Here is a 24,395-nt window from a genome sequence, read left to right on the forward strand (position 1 = left end):
TGCGGGCTTAACAGGCATACGCATAATCGCAGGACTCTGCTCCACTGGGCTGCTGCTCCTGTTGCTGTTTGCTAATCCTCTCGAGCAACAACAACAAGCAGGGGAAGAGGAACAACACGAACAGCCGTAAAAGCGCCCGCAAAAACCCAACTGAAACCCAAAAAACCGACAAAACCCTAAAAACCCGATGCGCATGCAAACTAAATACCGTTATCGTTTTTCTGTTTTTTTTTCTGTTTTCGCCAAACTTTAGCGAAACAAACTATGCGGTTTCACTTTGTTAACAGCTCAGCAAATGTTTTGGCTTCGTTTTCCATAAGAGGGAGTGGCCGTAGGGGGGGGGGGGGGTCTGTCGGCCCATTGGTGGGACTGGCAAATACCAACAACAGCAGCCACAAATAATGCAAACAATCTTTTAAAAGACCACAAAGTTGCACGCCAGGCCAACGCATGTGTGTGAGCGAGAGTGCGCGAGGGGCGGGAGTGAGAGGGGGAGTGGGACTTGTTAGGTATCCTTTTCATATTGGCATATTACGAATTTTCATAACGTCTGAGCGAACATTTTGTAATCAGAAATAAATATACATATATATAAATCTTATTTTTTATATATTGCATAACATATAACAGCTGTCTCTAGCTACACTTCCGCTGCATTTTAATACGTTTTCCAACACACATTTGCAGTGTACGTGCACGAATTGTGTGCTGCTTGCTTTTGAGGCACAGCTGCCTTGACGTCTCTATGCACTTGTGTAGGGTATTTCAGTTATATCATCAAATGTGTAACACACAGAAGAAGAGAAGAAAATATCAATAAATATTGAATATTACAGAAATATTCATTAAATTGTATCTATTTCTCTAGTTAATCTAAATAAACTTAGTTAGTTCTTCTAAATCATCTTCGCATTCACATTAAATCTGCTCTTGGCCATAGTTTACTGCAAGCTTATCTTAATATTCTCACTTATCTCCCAATTCACATCAAATCAGCTCTTAGCCATGTATTTTTAAAGCGTATTTCATCTTCGGCTTGCTGCGAGCAGTCCTACTCTTTGCTTTTTGTTATTTTTTTCCAGTTGATTTCTCGCTCTCTGCACAAACATCAAACAACTTTTCACGTGCCTTTGCATAATTCTTGCACTGGCCGTCGCGCTCCTTCGGTCAGCAGCAGCAGCGGCACGTCCTTTCCTCGTCCTGGCTCTCGTCCTGGCTGGATTTGTTCCTGCTGCTGCTACTTGTTTTCGCCTTGACTTTAATCATATTTCCATCAGCAACACGCTGCGCATATTGAACAGGATCAGCAGCAGCAGCAGCGGCAGCAGCAGCAAAACAAACATAAAAACGAGCACACACCCATTCACACACACACACACACATTCACGCACACCCTCGCACACACTGCAACAGCCAGTGCATGGCTTCCATTGCCTTTTGTCAACATTGGGTAATTTTTTAATCTCCGGCATTGAATGCAGCTTAAAGCGCACAAGCTGCACATGACTTGACAGCATTTTTGATACACTCACCAATGGGGTATATGAGCTATGTGGAAAGTGTTGGCCTTTAAGCAGGCTTACATTTTGGTATATATGTATGTCAGTTTGTCAAGAGTTACAGTAAGCCCTGCCTAACAGAACTTCAGTTAACTGTTGAATCAAAAGTCCATCCGGGAAATGTCAAAATGAGCTTGGAAATGTAGGGCAGGCACTACAGTAAAGCCATTCACGCTCGTTTCTTGTCTCGTCTCTTGTGAAAATACATATATATATAAATATATATAATTATGAATGTGCATGTTACTTTTGAAGGGATTTCGATCCCCTAACTTCAAGCTGATTTATATATTATATATACAATTTGACTCTTTGATTCCTTGAACTTTTCTGTACATAGACATGTTCTTCCTTTATATGTTTTTCTCGTGTGCCTAAGCACAGTCATTGCCTAATTTTGTTAGAGCATCTTCATCTTCATACACATTGTAGCAGACTCTCTGCAAAATTTACCAGCACTGGACGAAGAAGTCAACGCTAAAAGTTCTTCAAAAATCAGCACAAAATGCGACAAAAGCGAAAAAAAAATAAAGTGAAAAAATAAAATAAAAATAAAAGTAAAAGGTAAAAAATATGAGGGAAAATCAAAATGGCGTCGCCTCGTATGAATGGCAAATAGCGAAATGCTGCACGTACACATTGCACCGCCATTGTGTGTGGCAACAATGCAGTTGGCGACTGTGTGGCAACGCTGTGCCTCACTCCAGCCACAATTCTGGCAACGCGGGCTAACTAGTTAACGAATTCTGGCATTGCATTTGTGTCCAGTGTGCAAAAGTTTTGGGATGCGCTGCCATTCATTCAATTTTTGTCGGTTTTATTAATGCTGGCTTCTGCTCGGTTGCACCTTCAAGCGGAAACATTTCCGGCTGTGCGGCCAGCTGGGTGGGCGGAAGACAGAGTAGGCGGGGCCAGGGCGAACGGAAGTTGAGCTTCAAGTAAATTAACGTTAATTAACGGAAGTTTTTCGGTAAAGTGGCAGCCCGCCCAGGTGCGTGCCACCTGAAGCTGCAGCAACTGATGCTCATTGCAACGCGCAGCCCCTTCCCCTCGCCCCTTCATGGAGCTTGCCTCATCTTAAGTCTGCAGCTTAAGTTAAAGTAGCTGCTGTCAGTTGAAGTGGGCGCCCAACATGCCCCAAGCTGCAAATTAGCCAAGCGGCTGCGACTGAGATGGAGAGGGAGAGAGAGGGTGAGAGCAGGAGGGAGAGAGAGGGAGACGGAGGACGAGTTGCCTCACTGGCTGAGAGCACATGTGCTTCAGCTGTGGTTTTGAGCACTTGGCCTGGCTTTGCCTTTGGCTTTTTGCGTGTGCATTCAATGCGCTTTTGAAGGACAATGGAACTTGTTCGCGTCGCCAGCTTCCAGATACTCGAAACGCTCAACAATGGGCGACAAACAATTGAAATCTGTGTGCGCTTTGTTTTAGGCGTATGCCCATATAAAAATAAAGAGCCTTTAGCTTTTTAGCCAGGGGTTGTGCCACACCCCTGACGACAGCTGCCCCCCGCGCTGCCCGCACATGCTGCAGCAATTTGTACAGCTTTTAATTAAGGCCAGCCAAAGACAAGACCACAAAAAAAAAAAAAAAACAAAAATATAATATGCTCAAATGCCCAGCCAAATGAGCCCAAAAAATGGGGTAAAAAAAAAAAATGAAATGAAAAGAAAGGCAAGGAATTGCCCGGCGAGTGACGAAGGACAATCATAATTGCGGAAGCAGCAGACCAGGGTTTTAGCAAGGACTGCGAAGGACTCGCACAAACAATGCACTCGAATGAGAATTTACGACTCGCTGCCCGCTCTCCCTCCCTCTCCCTCTCTCTTTCGCTCTCTCTCCCTCTCTCGATTCTCCAGCTCTCTGCGCCGCTCGAGAAATTAATTATCGCATAATTTTCTGGCTCAGTGACATCTGAAGAGTTTCATTTACCACTTTTTGACAGATTTTCGCCCTCATTTTGTGCGCACATTTCGAATTTTGTATTTCGCATTTGGTATTTGTATTTGTATTTGTGATTGATTGTGAACTGGCATTAAAATTTAAAAAAAGGGGCACTAAAATATGCGTCGACTGCCCTGCGACCAGGTGTCGGCCAGGACATCAGACCTTCGTGTTGCCGGGTTAGGAATTTAAATTTAAATTTCTTTAGAGCTGTGAAATATTTCCCTTACCAGCCAGAACTTAGCTACAGTGAAGCCTGTCGTGACTAACTATCCTGAACTAAGAACATAATTTAGGTTCTTCTAAGCTTATAAATGTTTATTATTTATTTTTATTTATTATGCATTTTTCATCACATTTTCATAGATCATTTTACTTTGCTTTTATAGTAATTTTAAAAATATTTTACAAGCATTTAAAATAGAAATGGAAGAGAAATATCTTCCCAATTATATTTCTAATATATTACAAATTTAAAGGTTGTTCCATAAATAGGAATAAGTCAGCATTTTTTGCATTATATAAATAATAATAAATATAAATAAAATATTCGTATAATGCATTAAATAATAGTTTACTAGATCTTCAAAATTTGTTTGTCGAAGTTAGGATATTTCTAATAATTTCAACATATTTTCGTAAATATTTAAACACTTTTGTAAAATAACTTTATATATACTTTTTGCACTCTTCAAATTGAAACAATACTAATTATTGTTAAAGCTTGTTTTGATTTAGATAAGATGTATATGTATATGTTTTCTATATTTTCCATAAGCTTATACATTTCATAAATTTCATAAACATAATGGAAAACATTTCACAATGCATAAAAATAGATGTATCTTTTAGAAATTGGATTGGCTAAACAAAAGATAACTGTGAACAGTGCGCAAATTGTGCAAATACCCTTAAAGAAAGAAAGCCAAGTTATATTCAAGACATTTCTAGGGAAATTGATATTATTCCATTGAATATTCGCTTGAATTCGACACGTTGCTTCTGTCTGCCGCCCCCCTTGATACCATGTCACGCCCACATTCCTGTGTGTCTGCCTCTCTCTGTGTGTGTGTGTGTGTGTGTGTGTTTTCCTTTTCTTGTGCCCTTCTTTTGAGCATCATTATCAAATGTTGTTTGGTAAATCATTGCAAATGTTAATTCAATAGCTCAATCAGAAATCACAGATAGCTCCAGAGAGTGTATGTGTGAGAGAGAGAGAGAGAGAGAGAGAGAGAGAGAGGGGGAATGGGAGCAGGCACACAAAAGAACTGCGCCTAAGTTCAATGCCAAGTGCCCATTGTTATTGCTGTTCTTCACGTTCTTGTTGTTGCTCTTCTTCTTGTTGTTGTTGCTGCTGCTGTTCGACTGCCCTTAGTCTTGAGCATTTCCTATTGTACCTCGCTGCCCCCCCTCCTCGTGTCTTCTATTTTATCTGCTTGGCGCTTTGTGTTGCCTTGAACAAAAAAAAAATACCAAAAAAAAAAAACGAAAGACAGAAATTTGCGATTTCTATGGAGATGCTCTCATTTTTGTGTCGTCCGCACTCCTCTGAAAAGTGTGCGTGTGTGTGTGTGTGTTTTTTTCTCGAGGGAGGGTGTGCGTGTGTGTGTGTGTGTGCGTGTCTCTTTTGCGATATTCAACAGATGTTGTAATTGCTCATAAAACTTGATGACGCTGGCGCGTTTAAAGCAACAACAACAATAACGGCTCAAAGAGAAAAATATTCCAAGAGTTTGCATATGGTGATGGGCTATCTCTCTATGTGTGTGCTTACGTGTGTGTGTGTGTGTGTGTGTGTGTATTTATCTTGTCTGTGCCTTTTTACATACATACATTGTATTTAAGATGTAGGATACGGTTGCGTATGCCCATGTGTGTGTGTGTGTGTGATCTGCTTGACATCAGAATTCATACGTCACAGATTTGCATATGCTTATTTAGTACAATATGTGACTTGGCTTTCTCTTGATTTTCCAAAGAGTAGGGGTATTCTTTTATGATTTTTCTGCGGACTTGGCAAAATGTGCTTAACTAATTTGAGTGCAACCGAAACACCGTCAGCAGCCGGCAGCCAATCACATTGTGCCGCTGTTGTGACGCAAGCAAAGGACTATTCGCTCTCTCTAGCGCTACCTATCTCGCTCGCACTTGCTGTGCGCTGGGCAAGTCCCAGGGCTAGCGTCAACGGAAACATGCCGTTGACATGTGTTTTGCAAATGTTACGCTGCCTTTGGCATTCGCCTCTTGTTTCAATTTCTTTTTTTTTTCTCCTTTAACTACAAATGTTTTTGTGTTAAAAAAACACACACACACACAGGGATAGCAACAACAACAAGAGCAGCAAAATACATGTTTTCTAATGCGCGATAAAATATATATTTGTGATAGCGCCGTCTCTTTCCCACGCGATCGGCGATGTCGTGGTCGCTGCCGCAGTCGCGGTCGCTGCTGACGTCGACAGCACAGCACACTGATAAGCTGAGCGCAGGCACAGCATGGCAATGGAACGTGCGCCCGCTCTCAGCTATAATACACTAACAATCTATGCGCTGCACGACTGCACCCAGAAGCGGCAAAGCAAGCGAGCGACTGTTCTCAAGGCATATATGTGCACTTAAATAATTTAGGCGGCAGGGTATACAGAATGCGGCGCGTCAAAAACAATTTGTTTGCGTTTCAGTTCATTTCGTTTCGTTTGCGTTTCGCGCGTTTCAAAATTCAATTCAATTTCGACTGCGTTTTTCAATAGTGCTTTTATTTTTTTCTGTTCTTTCTTTTCTGCGTTCTGTGCTCAGTTGTTGTGCGTCAGCGTTGGCGTGCAGAGCGCCAGCGCCAGCGGCTGCTTAAGGATGTGTGCGTTTGTTTGTGTGTGCTGGTTGTGCTGATAAACATTATATACATATACACAACAATTTATATGCTTTATCAAGTGTTTAAGTACGAAAACTCTGTGCTCTATTCATTTAACAGCTATGGCCGTGCCACGCGCGTTATCATTGGACACATAATTGCCCTCAATCGGGCTAAATGAAAACAACTCGTTGACGTTGCCGCCCCACAAACAAAAAAAAAAAAAACAGAAAAAAGTGTTGCGAGTAAGAAAAGCCTATTACTATATCGCCTATAAGTAACCGCACACTCCGCTCATATCTCATATAACAATTAAGCGCTACGCGTCGCTTAATTGAAATGTTTCAAGGCAAACAAATCAACGGGACAGACCGAAGCGAAGCCCCAACAAATTGTGGCACGCAAATTGGAATTTCATTGTCTTCCACTGACAACGGGTGAGTTTTTTTCTTTTAATCATTTTTTGTTTTTTTTTGGCTTTCTTCAACCATCGATATCTACATATACATATATATGTTAATATGTTTGTGGCTGTGTCTTCATTTAGATTGTCAATGCCTTCGAATGTTGCCTCCTTTTGGCATTACGCATATGCCACATGGCCATCGTAAAAGAACACGTACTGTATTCCATATGGAGGCACTACTCACTGCACACAGACACACAGACACACATACATATGTACATACATACTCATGCATACATATGTCGTCTACCCACTTATATGGTCGAGTAATACCAAAAATACATATGCTTATCGCACCACAAAATGCTCAGCTCGCATTGCTGATAACAAAGCATGCTACACACAACATTTATACACACACACACGCACACACACATGCACACATACATGCACACCATTTGGCAATCAACATTTTGATTATAAAACATTTTATATATTTTTGTTTTTTGAAAAAACTCTTTTAAGCATATTCCAGCACTTGTCAGACTCACGAGTGGTTCATTAGACGTTTTTCTATTTCTTTAATCTATTAACAATGCTTGATTTAATAATACTACATGCAATCGTATTCCCCTTCAGGTTCTTGCCCTCCTATTAATTATCTGTCTAATCTTTCGGTCATAACAACTTGTCCAAAAATTGTTTTGAATCATTCGAGAAACTCGTGTTCGGCTTGCAATAATATTATGTCTCAACCCATTTAAAATTCTGTTTCGGGAAAGTTGTTAAATAAAGTTGCCTGCGAACAGGATATAAAAATAGTTCCTTCTTACAGTTACGTGCCTTCATTTTCCATACTTTCCTTTTAGCTGGCTTCCACTAATTAGGAACAAGCAACAAAAAAAAATGTGGTATATATTGTGCTGCAAAACTATGTTGCATAATGCTTCCTCTTGCTGCCACACCTTCAGGCGTTTGTCTCTATGCGGGCAAACAACAAATGCCTTGAAAACTTTGTTGGATAAAAAAAGAAGAAGAAGAACAAACCCTTTTTCTCACATTTTGCTCCAGTTGCCGGCCAAACAGGATATTCGGGTTGTTCATTAGGCCAGCGAGCTGCAAATTGCGTTGCATAAACTTTGAACTGCCGCTTGCCACAGATAACCACAGGCAGCGCAGTGCATGCAGCGGGCATACCCTGTATGTGCAACATATGGGGTATGCTCAAGCAAGTTGCCTTGGCTTAGCTTAAATCATTTTGTGTCTTTTAACATTTGCAAAAATTGAGAAAATATGTCTTTTAACATTTGCAAAAATTGAGAAAATATTTCATTAATCCAATCATAGTCAAGTTTAAGAAACTTTGAGTCTTAATTGGTCGTAAATACTTGGGAATTGCATGTATCCTTGTCCTTAGCAAAGCATAAAGGGAGGACTCTCAAACCCTATAGAGTTTATCCCAGATCAGCATCAACAGCCGAGTCGATATAGCCAGGTCCTTTTGCCAGTCTGTCCGTCTCTTGTCTCTAAGTTTTCAGGATATCATTTTTGAAACTTTGCATAAGTCATAGGCATAGTTGTTTCTATGCCAAAATAAACTGTTTTCCAACATATTTTCTTCGAACTCAGAACTTAAGAGCTTTACTCAAATATCTGCAAAGCCGTAAGCCAAATGTCTACAAGTATATTAAGACTTCGCTGTGCCAAAGATATCCTTATTTTGTACAGTTTATTTGAGTTGTTTATTTGATTCTTTTCGCAATTTGTAATTCTTTTTTAAATCATTTTTTTTTCTGCGTGTATTTTTTACTCAGTTTCATATTCAGAGATTCGTGCGGCTCTCGCATGTGTCATAAATTTCGCTTTTATCATATTATTTAATTTCGTGTTGTGAGGCGCGCAAAACTTAACGGACACACAAATACATGCGAATGTATGTGTATATATGTATATGTATATATATATATATATACATATGTGTGTGCATTATATGTGTGTTCTGCGTGCTATATAGAATAAACAGTGCTCCAGTGGGATATGATAGCGACTGTTACACACACACAACACACACACACACACACAGCACACATACAGCAAGCAACTACATGTGCACAATCTGTATCTGTGGCTGCAGCTGCATATACATATATGTGTAGATACATTTATATTTATATGTCTATATAATGCGCGTCGCGGGACTGTGTGTGTGCGTGTGTGTGTGTGCCTGTTGTCGGCTTGGCATGCCGTAGCAATAACAGTTAATTTATTCCAATTAAGGGATTTTCCTGTTGAATATGCGACTCTTTTGCTATGTGCGCCGATTACACACACACACACACACTCTACCCCACCTCCCACTCTCGCCCCCACCTACCACGTAGCCGACCCCTTGACAGTTACAAGCCCAATTCGCTGCACAGACGACCCGCCAAGCAGCCCCGCCCCCCCACCAGGCAGCCAGCCCCTCTTCGGCTGCTACCTTGCCAAATGAAATTGTCCGGCTGCCTGCCGCCTGCCCCACCTCTCTTTTATACCCTTCCCGCTCTCACTCTTTTGTTGAATTGTTTGCCTTTTGGGATTTTTGCTGTCCGTTTGTTGTTGTTTTTGTTGTCAGCAGCCTTGTCGCTAAATTAACACACACACATGTGTTTTTTTTTATAATATTAGAATGGAAAAAAAATTAGCAACATGTCGTTGTCGTTGTCGTTGCTGTTGCTGTTGTCCTGCCTCCTGGCACACATAATATATATATATACATTTTTTTTTGGCCCTGCTTGCATAATCCTTGCGGGATTTGCCACACATGACAGCAGAACGTGCCGCAGGAATTCCTCTGTCCTTGGGCTAATTTTGTGTCAGCTAACTCACGCCCACTAACCCCATCTCTCCCCTCTCTCCCCTCTCTCTGCCTCTCTGGCCGCTGTCTAATTGTATTTATGCCGCCAATTTTGCGGCGTCCAGCTGCCACATCTTTGGACACATGCGGCATATCCATCAGCGCGTCGCAAACATTTTGATAAATGCCCACAAAAAGCGCTTCAAATAAATAAAAAATTTTAACGGAAGCGAAATGTATACACACACACACACACACTCGCTCACTGCGCACACACACTATGCTTCGATTATTAAAATTCTAATTGAAATTCAAATGTGCGTCGCCTTCTTCTGGTTGTTGTTTGTTGTCGCTTATCGTTCAAGTGGCACTGCCCCCCTCCCAATATGTTGGCGACGCGTCGCGCCGTCGCTGCCAGCACATGTGCCCCGCTGCCCCCATTAGCCCCGCCCCCCCACTTCAGCGGCTTCCGTCATGCGGGCTCAGGAAGTGGACAGTTAAGCGCAGTCGTTCGCGCATATGCCCTCTGCCCTATAAGGCATATGCTAAACCGTTTCTGTAGAGAAGTGAGGCGGCGAGGCAACAACTTTTAGCAGACACTGTTACACTGTTCGTCGCAGTTTCAGTTTTTTGATCGAATGTGGCGCCCCTTCTCCCTTGTTGTTGTTGTTGTTGCCGCCTTGGCGCACGTCCAAGAGAATTTTCCTCGAGTCCAAACATGAAAAGAAAATAACATTAATTCAATTTGAATTGGTCAAGCATATTTATTGACATATTGAATGCTGTGAGAAATGGGCAATTGATTTGATTTTATGTCGATGGCAACGGAAGGCAATCAATTTTAACAAACTGCAAAAAAGAATAGAGGTCACAAATAAATATAAATAAAAGCCGTAAATCTGCAAAAATAATAAGGAGACAAAATTAGAAAACCAATATAATAATTTGAACAAAATAAATTAATATATATATTAATAATAATAAAATTAACAAAATTTAAGGAAATGATTTAAAACAAAAATTAAGCAAAATTACAAATTTTGAGGAAATATGTTTATAATATATATATTGATATATTAGATAGAAATAAGTCCAATAATAATTAAGGCTATCTAATTTATATAAAAAAGCGACTATTTAGACAATTCTTTAAATTCTTCGCTTACCGCAGCAAAAAAAAGTTACTCAAAAACCTACAGAATATCCTTTAGCTATATTTGACTCAAGTAAACATGAGAGTAAATGTTTTTTTTTTTTTTTAAATTAACATAAATGAGTTTCCTAGAATGTTTCGAAGGTTTATTTTGTTGTGTTTCATAATTTCAAATTGATTTGTGATTTTATATATTTTTATTCGTAGTTATATATATATACTTAGTTTTGTGATTAATCTAAAGGCTTTGGGATTGGCTGCCCGACAAACTTATTAGATCTTTGAGAGCAGGGTTGCATATAGGGCTTGTGTTGCCACTTTGTGTGGCATCTATGTGTTGCCTCAATCTGTGCGGCAGTGCAAACTAATCTGTCAAATTACTCATGCAAATCACACGGCAAATTTTCTGCAATGGACGAACTCGCAACCCCAAGGCAAGGCAAGGCAAGGCTCAGATTAAGGATTCTTGTTGTTGTTGCGATTGTTGTTGTTGTTGTTGTTGTGGTGGCAGCGCACACATGTAATTGAGCCTGCGGTTGCTTGAGCCTGGCCAGCCTAGCTGTTGTTTGGTGGTGGATTTTCTTGGCCATTTCGCTGGCATTGCCCATCAATTAAATTGACTTTGCCCGGGGCGCAGTTGCTGCTGCTGCTGCTGCTGCTGCTCTGTCACAGTCTGTATGATTAATTAGCGTCTTAGTCTGACGTTTTTCCCAGCAAGCAGAGCTCGACTGTGCGGCCATTAAAACATTTCCAATTGATTGGCCGTCCGGCCTGCTCGCCGTGTCTCCTTGTCTCCATCTCCGCATGGATATCAATTATGCATGTGAATTGTCTAGCTGCGAATGCTCTCTCTGCCCACTTATCAGAGACCAGAGGAGCAGTGGAGCAGTGGAGCAGAGGAGCAGAGTCTCTGCCCTAATCTTTGCTTAGCTGCGCAAACGACTTCCCTTCAAATTGTGCTCCGAACTGGGTTCTATTTGGGTTTAACTCACAATTTCTATTTGCATGCACAACTCTCTGAGTGAGTGTGTGTGTCTGTGTGTGTCTGTGTTTGCTGCACAGATAAGCAGCCAAAACACACAAACACACACACGCCACCCAAACAGACATTTGCTTATCTTTAGGCAAATGCAGTTGTAATTGCCTCGACTCTCAAGATTAAACACACACAGTGCTTGTCAAACTGTATCGTGGGCTAAATATATACATTCTTTATGGTCTTGCTTTTATCAGCTTTCAAGGGAAATGCCAAAGAGCCGTTACTTTTGTAATCTTTATTGCATTTGAATATTGTCGTGAAATATGTAACGTTCTTTTTTTCGGTCTAAAATTTGCGTTTGACATTTGTGGAATGTTTGCAGACAGTCGTGACCGACTGTCCATGTTAACTAGGTTTGGATATATGCGTGAAATTTCTCTTAGCTATTGATAATTGCTGCAGACATTCATATATATGTGGCATATGACTGGATCGTAACACTATAGCATTAGGCTGTAGTAGGATAAATTGCTCGGAAACTGAGCTCTTCAAGAACTTTCTACATTTTGTGGAAATTGCAAAAGGATTATTAAAAAATGAAAAAATATTAGATTAATTCAGTTCATAAATTTGATTGATCAGAAAATTAGTTGTAGATAAACTTTTAACCTTTTGTAGAAACCGTATAAAAATACTTGACAACATTAAATTTATTCAGTTTTAAGTTCATCAAATATTCTACAATTTATGGAAATCGCAAAAGAAAAATCACAATAAAATGAAAGGAAATTAAACTCATTTATAATGAAGAAAATGTGTTCTCTGAAAAACTTTGAACATAACATAAAATTTTAAAAATATCGAGAACAAATGTTATTAAATTTTGTAAACAGACAAAAAAACATAGACTAATATGTCACATAGCTGAAGTATAGAAATAACGGACTTCAATTGTATTTTGTTGTACATTTTTTTTATCTATTTATTTTTTTATACCCTGAACCCATTAAAAATGGGTATAAGGGTATATTGTATTTGTGCAAAATGCAAATGTATGTAACAGGCAGAAGGAAGCATCTCCGACCCCATAAAGTACATATATTCTTGATCAGCATCAATAGCCGAGTCGATCTAGCCATGTCCGTCTGTCTGTCCGTCCGTATGTATGAGCGCAAGGATCTCAGAACCTATAAAAGCTAGAGACTTAAAATTTTAGATGTAGATGCTCCTAGCTCCCGCGCAGATTGAGTTTGTTTCCGATAATCGATAACTTACTCCGTTTCCAAGCAATCGATAAAAATCGATATCGATATCCTGTTTTTTGGGCAATTTTGGTAAATAATAAGAGCTAGAGTCACCAAACTTGACTAAAATAGAAAATATATAAAAGCATTTGATATTGGAAGCAGAGGGTTCAGGGTATCTCCCCTAGTCGGGAGCTCCCGACTAGAACCTCTTGTTTAATTTTTATTTGCTTAGAAAACATAGTTAAATTGGGCTTAAAAATAACAAAAGCGCCCTTGGACTGCATTCGTCAGATTGTGTTTTTTTTATCGCTTCTCTTCAATCTCAAGTTTCCGCATAACTTTGGCAAAGTCATGTGATCCTCGCAGCAAATCGCCAGCGCAGCGCAAAAATATTCCAAATGCCAAATGACACACACAAAGTTGATTTGGAATAAACAACAAAAGTGGACAAAGTTGTGGGCAGACGCTTGAAAAATTTGCCACGCTCAGCAAGCCCCCCCTCTCATAACTTCCCCCCCGCCGCAAGAACAGCCGCAACGTGCAACAGTGTTGCATTTCGATATTTATGCATAATTTGATGTGTTTGATTGTTGTCGCTTATCGTTTCAGCTTTGCATCAAACAATTGCACATTTCCGTTTGTTGCATTTATGAATTATGATTTTTAATGTTAATTACATGAATATTTCAAAATGTTACAGCAACAACAAGAACAACTTCCGCTGATTTGATTTTGTGGTTTTGTTGAGCTTCATTAAACAAATTGTTGTGTGCTGTTTAGAAGAGAGGCGTGTGGGCGTGGCATGGCTCAATTGCATAATTTAGAAACGTTTTGCGTAATTGCAAAATTGTGTAACATTTATAGCATAACAAATGTGTGAGTGTGTGCGTGTGTATTTGTTTTAGCCAAATCAACAATGCCAATCTATGCATAGTTTTTTGCTAATTAAATGCAAATACTAACCACACACACACACACACACAACCCTTGCTGTTGCCATGGCTCGTATCTAATGCTCGATCTGCTTTCAATTTGCATACGATTTTATATTTATGACATTTTCAGTTCGGTTACGTTTTGTTCGTTTTCTATTTATTTATTTTTTCTGTTGCCTTCACTTAAGCCCCCTCCCCTCCTCCCCCTCTCCCCCCTCTACGACCATTATGGTCGGCGCCGCTGCCCAAATGTTTCACTTGATTGTTTTGATTTTCACTCTTTGGCACATTTTACATGCGAAATTCATTTGAATTGCAGCCGCATTTGCATTTTACTAAGCAGAGCACACACACACACACACGCACACTCAGACACACACACACACACACGCATAGGTATGCAAATGTATCTGGACCTAGAGACAGATGTCAACAGGCCGTGTCCATTTGGCCTCTGGCACTTGGCAACATGTTGAACAACAAATAAAGCTCGGCGTGCAAATTGATTTTGTCATATTTCATTTCTTGTGCCTTTTGCGACGACTGCATTGTAAGCGCTTGTCAAACAATTTAACTGCCTGGCAAATATACAAAGGATATTCATGAAGGACACACGACTCGCAACAATCAGCTGTAGCCTTATTTGTTGTTGTTGTTTTTTTTTCAGCTTTTGCTGCTGTTAAAGCTATTTTATTTATTCCGGCCCAATTGTTTACGTCTATTCATGAATAGTTTTGCCAGCAGCCACTGACGCACAGTTTTGAGGCTTTGCCAACTGAATTTTCCGAGAGCTAAATCAACAAATTTGTGTATTTTTTCAACAATTTTCAGCTTAGCTGCGGGAATATATATTTATGATATTATATTCCATTTGCTTTGTTACATTTCACTTTGTTTCGCACTTAAGTTTTCACAGTTTCAGTTTTAGTTGCAGTTGAGTGCTTTACAAAGATTCGAAATTCGAAATTTTCTTACATTTTTCTAGCGCAGTTCTAGAAGAAAGGAAAAACCGAAAGTTGAAGTTCAGTCTTTTGCTTGGATTCCTAAATGCCTGGCCAAGTCATTCCTTAGAAGCTTCTCTGATCTGGCTGAGTTCTGGATCAGTTTGTGATCTGGATCTGCTTGAATTTATGCTGGAATATTATGTTCAAAAATAAACTAGATATATCTAGAAATATTTTATATATGTATATCACAAGACAACGCAATGCAACTGAACTTTTTTAGTTTAGATATAAATCCTGCTATCGGAAGACCTTATAATATCTTTTAATATATTCAGTCCAGCCAACAATTGTTTAGATTCCTCTAAATTAAATATCGCCTTCAAAACAACTGGAAAAAATTATTCTCGTGATTGCTCTGCCCACTTTTCCACTTTCCACCCATATTCCATATTCCACTAATTTATTGCGCGCACATTTCTTTAACTTTGAACATATTTTAGGCAAGTGCCGCAAAGTATGCCATTAAAAAGTGCCGACTTGTGGAAGGGAGCACCGTGAAGATGGGGCATGACAGCGAGTACTTTGTCAACTCGCCACAGTCAACATCTTGGTGCGGTGCGCTTCATTTGGCTTTGCCACATCCTGCGGCAAGTTGTCGAAGAGGCTTTGCCCAACTTTTGCAGCAACAAAGCAAAGCACAAGAGCTCTTCGCTCGCTGCTGTCGTTGTTGTTGTTGTTGCCGCCGCCGCTGCCTCCGGGTCATGCCACAAAAATCTATTCAAAATTCAAAAATGGCAAGCGCAAAATTGTTTCAATATTCATAACGCTGAGCGCTAAATGCCTCGTTTTTCATAAGGCACAAGGCAACGGGCGCATCGATTCTCTCAACTAATATGCAAACTAAGCCAGCCGAAATCTGCCCCGCAGCAAAATTCTGGCTTTTTTGTAACACGCTCATTTCTATGAGTGTGTGTGTGTGTGTGTGTGTGTCGGTCGGTAGTTGGGTCAACATGCTGCTAAATTTAAAGCACCTGCGCCGGCTGCCTGACGCTCTGATAACGCGGCCCAGACGCTCCAAAGGCCAAAACACACACACACACACAATGACACATGCACACACACACACACACATAGAGCCGTGCATGGCCCGTGGCGATAGCGCGACAACAGGACAACATGAAACGGCCTACGGCCTGTGGCATGGCCAATTGCCATGGCCATTATTGGTTAGCCAAAGAGCGCCGCATGGCCCAAATGCAAACAATGGGCCCATGTCCAGCTGCGGCTCGTGTTGCTGTTGCTGCCACCGTTTGCTGCCAAATTCACAAACTGTGAGCGCTAAATGTTGCCACATAAAAAGCGCACAAAAGCCGATAAGCGAACATTTATGCTCACCAAATCGCCAAAAACTCGCAAAATCTAATTGAAAAATAAAACTGGCTCTGGGCTAAAACAAAAAACTATTGCATACTTTTAGGGTTGTGCGTTTAAAGCGAATTTAACTGCTGCTGCCTGGCCTCAGCTGAGATTTGTGTAAACTCTTTAACTTCCGGCGGAAGATTTTATGCATGGCAACAGCAGCAGCAGCAGTGGCAGTGGCAGTGGCAGCAGTGGCAGTTGTTGCTGCCCCTTAAGCCAGCGCCATCAACATCAACGTGGAGACACTGTCGGCGTGCTGGGACCTCGGGGCTGGCTGCCAGGGTTGCCATGCATCAGCGAGCAGTGAGCATGTTTGTGCCGAAGATTAAAAGCATGTGTCCGGTTTTATGTGCAGCAGCACCTCCCACCACCCACCACATGCCACCACATGCACACACACCCTACCACCGGACTCTTGTGTGTTAAAATTTATAACCGTAAAAGTGCAACAGTGAAAAAAGAAAAGTAGCTTTGGCAACCCTGTAGCCAAAAGGGCAGCGACTGGGCAACAACTCTGCCCGACGGACTCGCTGGCTGTTGTTACTTCTTGATGTTGTTGTTGTTGTTTTTGTCGTTGGGTTTTGCGGCGAGGTGAACCAGCTGCTGGTTCTAGCTGCGTTGGGCAACGTTTTAACGTTTTATGCGGCACACAGATAAGTCCTTTGGCATGCCTTGTGGCGCGTTTCGTTGCATAGTTTTGATTTATTACACAACAACAACGAACAGCTCTGAATTCCATTTCAAAATTCATAACAGCGCACACATAAAGTGGCTCTGGCTCTGGCTCTGGTTCTGGCATAAAGGTGGCAGCTCTGCCAACTGTTTACTCCTAGTTTATATGCACAATATTGCCAGCTAATTTCAAGGTTTGCTATGCTCGGCCCCCTGTTCCACCATACTCTGCAGCATTTAAGTCTAAGCACGGCATTCAATTTCGTTGCTGGCTGCAGATTTGCGCATTCCGGAATTGGTTTTCGCTTCAATTCACCGAAAACGAGCGTCAACTTGCAAAATGCCAGCGCATAATCAGGCACAGCTGAGTTATTTCTATTTTGGCAGTTTTTGGGCAGCTCGAAAGAGTTTTAGCGAGAGTTTGTTGTGCAACAATCCAAACTGGCAGCACTAGAGCTGAGCGTGTTGCGATGGGCGTGACACGAACATTCACGCGTCGACACGAGCTGTGCACCTGAAGCGGAGTTAGACTAGATACAACAAGGTCTAGATTATTGAATTGAAATGTACATTGTAATGATTGCTAATAAGATTTGGAATAGCTCTTGATTTAAACATTTTTAACAATATGTTGTTCCAGAGAATGATATATAAGCATTCGCTTGAAAAAAAGTAGCCTTAAATGTTTACATAATTTTCTAAAATACATATATATATATATATATATATATAAAACAAAATATAGTTATACGTATATTGCTTAGTAACTAGATTTAGTATTTTTTGCATGCTGCTCTGGTCACACAATTTGCCTTTTAGTGAAAGCAATCGTTTTGTAACATTTATTTCTAATAAATATGTTTATATTTTGGATAACTTTTGCTACTCATGTCTTCTTTTTTCAAATTCTTGCTTCTCACAACATATTTAACTTTCTATTAAATCTGTCACGCTGTCATCCCCAGGCAATCGCTAGTTATTTCAATCAAAACAGCTCTAGCATTCAATTGGAAACTGAGCCAAAGCCACTTCACATCTCGACTCTGTGGCCTATTGAAAATCATTTGTAAGCCCGCCAGCTCGAACTGCTTCCTCCTGCCCTTTCGTCCGCTCCATATAAGCGCCGTATGACTAAAATCAATTAGTGCGCTTTACGAAAATTCACTTCAACTAAAAACCGATAGAAAATTGCTTTACATTCGTTCTTTTTCATGTTTGTCGGCATTTGCTTTGAATATTTTTTTTGTGTAGCATTTAAAAATGCATTTTTAGAGCGCGCGCAAAAGTAGGCAACACTTTTTTATACAAACAAATATACATATATATTTTATATTCACTTCGCTCGCGCAGTCTCATGTTTGATTGCTGAATTATTTATGTGCGAGTGTTTGTGCAATTGTTTAATATGTATGTATGTATATATATATGTATATGTATATGTATGTATATGTATATATGCAAATACACTATGCATATGAGCTGGCAAACCGTTGTTACTTCCATTTCTTTTTTTGTGTGTGTTTTTTTTTTCACTTTTATTGTTGCTTTGCGGCTTTCATTTGCAAATTACTGTGTGCCTGCTGTATATTTTTATGTCCACCGCCGCTGCTGCTGCTTCTTCAAGTTTCTTTGTTTTTTTTTTTTTATACTCAATTTGCATTGTCCAGCTGTCATCAAATAGTTCACAGTTTTGTTGCCATTTAACATTTAACATTTGAGCATTTGTTTGTTTTTCTCTTTCTCTCTCTCGCTCTGCATTTCAGAAGCAAATGATTGATTGACAGCTAAAAGCCAAATAATGGTGAGTATCGGCAACAACACAGACACGCCTGTGTGTCTGTGTGTGTGTGTTACGTGCGTGTGTGTGTGTGTGTGTATAAATGGCCAGCCTGCATTTGGGCTTTGGCCGGTGCATTCGTACCCTTATCATTCTCGCGCCCCGTGTGCATATCTAGACAACTGGACGGAGAACTGATAAGGGCTCGTATCACCAAGTCAACTAACTAAGTGCAGCAACTACTGAAATTAAGCATACTTAAGCATGTTTAATAAAGTATTTATCGAAGTATTTAAAAGTCGGCACATCGAGTTTTAGCATAAGAAACTATTTAACGACAAACCGTTTAGACATATAATTATAATTGACAGCTCTTAAGATGTGAATAGCGTCTCTTAAGTTGCAATTAGCTGCAGCTAATTGCGTTTAGAACTATATGTGATGCTCAGTTTTCGTACGTTTACATATTCCATCCATATGAGAAAAATGTGAAAAGAGTGTACAGTGTGTGGCAGGCAGCGTGCAGACAGGCGTGAATAAAACTGACATGGCAAAAAATTAATAAAGAAATCAACAAAAATAGAAAATGCGAATGGAAATGGAAAAATACCCCGCGGTTCCCAACAGAATAACAACAATGTGCCGAGAATCATTTACAAATTAGCTGCAAACAAGCTGAACACAACGGAAAATCGCAAAATCCGAAAATTGGCGCATGGAAAATGTGCTGTGAAAAGCAAATTCAATATTTGTGAAGCAGTGTGCATTACAAATTGAAAAGACATGCAATGCACAAAACATATCACTCTCCACATACATATATATACATATATTAATACTTATATAGATAATCTCAAAATTGTGCACACACATATTGCACAAAATGGAATTAAATTAGTATTTAACGCGCTGAGCAGTTGAAACATTTGCATTAAATGCGGTTACCAAAATTAATTAATTGCTTTTCGCAAACGGCAACAGCCACGCAAGTATTTATGTAATTTATAATTAAAAAATACCGCAGGTGCCGAGCGTATTAATAAATAAAGCGCTGAAATAAATCTATCTGAAATAGTGGATATTACCTGGCGCAGGCGGCTTCAATTACATAATTAAAAATACCAACATCATGATAAATAAATCTACAACATATTTTTGTGACCAGCTCGCATTTACATATTTATGGTGGTCTGTTATTTAAGACAACCATAAATTGCCTTTATTCACAACAATCTAATTACTTTATACTTATATTAGATAAATAAATTAAATAATTCAGCAAAATGAATTTGGTTTTTGACTTTATAAGCTGCTCCACACGCTATGTTAGCTAACATTAAAGCTGGATTAGCTTCATTATGTTAAGTTAGCTGTAAGTAACAGTACCTAAACTGATTTAAAGTAGTCATCGCGAACAGACTAAGACTGTTTACTGATTTGAAACAGTTTACACACTAGTTAGTTAACATACGAGGAGGATTACACTTGAAATTGAATCCAGCTTCATTGTGTTAAGTTAGCTGTAAATAACCATACCTGTCTAAATGAAATCATGTTACTTAACATACTTTTAATATGTAAAACACATATTTCACACGCTATGTTAGTTAACATGTGAAGTCAATTACAGTTGTAATTTAACTCAACTTTTTATGTTAGATTAGCTGTAAGTAACAGTTCCTGCTCCTACTCTGCTATGCCTGTCTGATTGGACTCGTGTTACTTAACATACATATTAATGTAAGGCTACAATGGAAGAAAGTTTTCCAAGTAGTTTTACATACAATTTGCAAAGTTTATATGTTAAGCAACTTGCCGCTCTGTTATATACGGCATGTTAATCAACAGACTCTGTTTGCCGCTGAAGAACTGTAAGCCTGGATAATTTTGATAACAGGGCTGTGAATATTCAAGCTGACAGAAGAGTGTTGCGTAGGGCACAATGTCTTATGTTGGAGTTTTTGTAAACTGACTGATTTATTAATACCATAATCCAATATTTCCTTCTCCTATTAAACGCCACATTTAAATCGATTCTTTAATATCATATTTCCAATAAGTATCTCTCAAAGAGGTTAAATAATATGTCAAGTATCTCATATATATATTAACTAAGCATCAATTCAAGAGCTTGCTCAAAGAGTTACTTACCACACAGACACACACTCAGACATTTGCTGCCAGTGTTGCGTAATGGGCTACCGCGAGTGCTATCAAAATGTTGCTGCTGAATCATCAAGAAGCAGCTTCCAGCTGCCACATGGCTGATGATGAGGCTGGTAATTAAGTCATGCCAGGCGCTGCTTGCTGCCAGCAAATTCATTGAGTTAATCTATCAACGAGCTGCCACGCCCATTCGTGTATGAAAGCCTCCGCCGGATACTGCCCCATTGTGCTGCACATATCGTTCGTCTTAATTACTTGGCCGTGCGGCAAAAACCGGGCGCAAACAATTCCCTGTGGCGACATTGCGACCGCTTGCCAGGGCAAGGGGGTGTTGGCAGTTTGAGGGGTAGGTGTGGGGTCTGTTTTAATAAACAAACCATTGGCACTTAAGAAATAAGCAATACACATTTAATGTCCAACGGCCAAGCAATCAGCGTGCAGCCAGAATTATGGCAGCGCCGCGGGGCAGTCTGCGTCAGTGGGCCGGAAGGGGGGGAGGGGGGCAACTGGAAGCTGGGAGCTGGGAGCTTGGCGAACTTGCGAGTCGTCGAGTTGAGGCCAAGCAGCGACAAAAAAACAATCCGACTGTCATTTATTATTTAATACGAAAACGCAATTCGTGCATTCACCTGGAAACTATCAACAAACGTCACCAGCGGGAATACGCTGGCCAGGTTGGGGCTAGGATGGGGCCAGGATGGGGCCAGGATGCAGGACACGCAGACAGACAGAAGCCCGTGAGAATCGCAGGCAAACACAAACACACACACACACAAACACACACACGCACAGCAAATATTTGGCGTTGTCCTGCGAGCCAAACTTGCTTTGTCCTGGCTCCCGTGCCCCTGCTCCCACTCCTGCTCCAGCTCCTGCCCCAGCACCTGCTGCCGCCCACAGTTCGTCCTTGTTGTCGTTCCGGTTACTTCGAGTTGTTGCTGCTGGCGGCGTACGCAGCCAAGCATAACGGTAAACCAAGCTGACGTTAACTGCCAAGGCGATAAAGCAGGCACACACACACAAACACACACACACACACACACAAACACATAGACACACATAGAGAGCGAGACACACAAATGAAATTCAAGCAAATTGAAATTTTATTTCAGCAAATGTCTTGCTCTTTACGCCCCTCAACCACGCCCCACACTCTACACGCGCCCCTCCTTCGAACCTCGCCCCTGTCTGTGTTTGTTCAGCTAGCTCCTTGCTAGCCAGAGTCTAGGGGGGCGTGGCACTGGGTATCTGTTATCTAGCTGTTATCAGTGGCAACGCTTTTGCTGGTGTGCGATTTGTTGCACTTTTCAATTTAGATAAATTAACAACAATGCCACAGCACAAAAGTTGCTTTTGCAGCAACTTGGAAAACTTTCGGCTATTGCCCCAAGATATTCACCTTGCCAACACTTTGGCCAAGTTCTAATCGCCAGGGTATTGTGTGTGCAACCCTGCATCTCCACCTGCTATCCGTTTCCACGACTCGTTGCTCTTGTTTATTGCTGCGGCGCGGCACAACAAACTCTCTCTGCTGGGAGCTGCATGCAACATACGTGCAATTGTGCCATCGATGCGCCGACAATTGAAGTGGAAAAAAAGAATTGCAGAAAACAAAAAAAAGAAGAAAAAGTGACGAAGCTTCAATACTCTAACAGCTGTGGGATGGCTGAAGTTGGCAAGTCTTGCTGAAACTATATCATGTGATTGTTGCAATGGCAGCACAACTATATAGATGGATGTGATAGAGTAATCTCTAGAGTTTTTAGTGAAGCCTGATTTGCAAATCTTGAAAACTCAAAGAGATCTAATATTGCGAAGTTCTGTTTCCGAAACTGCAAACGATTCTGTTGTATGTTATGTGTGACCGTTTCGAAATCTAGGCTTCGAGAACCCAGAAGACGATATATAAAATTCTTTTTTGTTTTTTACTACGATTTTTGAATATGAGAATTTAGTCGTTCGATGTGCCTTATGGTTTATCTATATATATGAAATCTCATTATAATTATATTAAGTTATGTGGGAAAGTCTTTTTCGAGAGAAACAAGAAGTTGTTTTATGGGAACTTAATTCCAATATTTCTATATGGTATAGTAAGTCGATTCCTTTCCCCCGACATATACCCTGCCCGCTGTTAAAATATGAAGCAGACGCTGCTTCCATTTTCATAAATATAGCCAAGCTGACAGACTAGTTCAGATAGTCCGTTATCCCCAATATATATACTTTATGTCCTGCTCTCTCACTTTTTATATTTCAATGCCTTGCATATTTAATGACAAATTTATGGGACACACAGCAAGTGTATATAGAAAACCAAAGGTGCAGCCGTCGACAATGCTTGATTGCGAGCTGGGATTTGGAGCGTGTGGCAGGGGGCAACATATGACACCTCAGTTGCTGTGGCACAAAACTTGCTGTTGCTGTTGTCTGGCAATTGAAAGTGTTGTGTCTTAAGAAGAACCAAGAGATAGAGAGAGAGAGAGGGAGAGAGGGAGTGAGAGATAAGGTGCAGCCAATGCATTGCTCATACGCCAGGTGTTGCGGGTGTTGCAGTTAATCGATGGCCGGCACACGACTGAGCAGCGTCTGGCTTAGATTTAGCTGGGCGCAAGCTTAAATGTGTAACTTGGCCATAATGAGAACTTGGCCTGGAACCAAGCAGGCAGTTGCCACCGTCTGTCGCTGCCATTGGCTGCCGCACAGGCAAAGCCATTGGATATTTATGGCACTGCCAGCGCAGATTATGCGGCTAAAACTTAAGCAAGTTGCCACGTTTTGCGCTGACTTCGTTTCGGGCACAAAATGCAATTTGGTTTATGAACTGCGCGCAAAAAGGCCGCGACACGAGCCAAGACACCGACAGCGACAGCAACCGCGACAGAGATTTGCACGCGGCAAAATGAACTTGGCATTTGTGCCGCAAACCGGGGGCACGTTGCAGGTGGCAGGTTCAGGCAAAGTTCAAGCAACACTTTCAGCAGCTAATTTTCTATTAAGTTGCCAGCTTTGCTATTGCAGTTGCACTCACAGTTGCCGTTGCGCAAGTGCCGAAAAAGCTGTCACGACTTTGCCGACTATTTTGGGCAAATATAGCACATATATATCTATATATATATATATATCTGCATCTCCGCATTTGGCAAACAAACACATAAAGTTTCAAGTGAAATCGCGAATTAAGTTGCAAGTTTTTGAAGTAGCGTAAAAGAAAATCCATAAAATATGAGACAGACACCAATGCAAATTATTTTTGCATAAACTTTTTTGTGAATATTTCGGTGCATTTTCTTTGAAATTAAGGTCAAACTAACTTGGGCAACATTTAAATTATTATTATATTCAAATAAGTGGGAATTCAGCTGTAAAGTCGAACAAGAAAAACAACATTCAGGCAAAGAAGCACTTCAGAAATATTCACAGAAATGTTATTTTAATTTCATGTAATCTTCAATGTTAACTACATGGTTAACAGAGCTGACTTTAATTTAATGTGAACGAAATGCAA

General features: G+C 40.5%; 1 long non-coding RNA gene across 1 annotated transcript in view; it reads left to right on the forward strand.

Moving 5' to 3' along the window:
* The window catches only part of LOC115760911, a 34,945-nt gene that overhangs the window by 4,268 nt on the left and 6,282 nt on the right, over positions 1 to 24,395 (forward strand). The window contains exon 2 of the long non-coding RNA XR_004017695.1: positions 6,471 to 6,787. This is a non-coding gene — a long non-coding RNA (uncharacterized LOC115760911). The remainder of the gene's footprint in view (positions 1 to 6,470; positions 6,788 to 24,395) is intronic.

This window comes from Drosophila novamexicana, unplaced genomic scaffold (assembly GCF_003285875.2).
Source record: "Drosophila novamexicana strain 15010-1031.04,08,12 unplaced genomic scaffold, DnovRS2.1 tig00000462-arrow-pilon, whole genome shotgun sequence".
Classification (NCBI taxonomy): Eukaryota; Metazoa; Arthropoda; class Insecta; order Diptera; family Drosophilidae; genus Drosophila; species Drosophila novamexicana.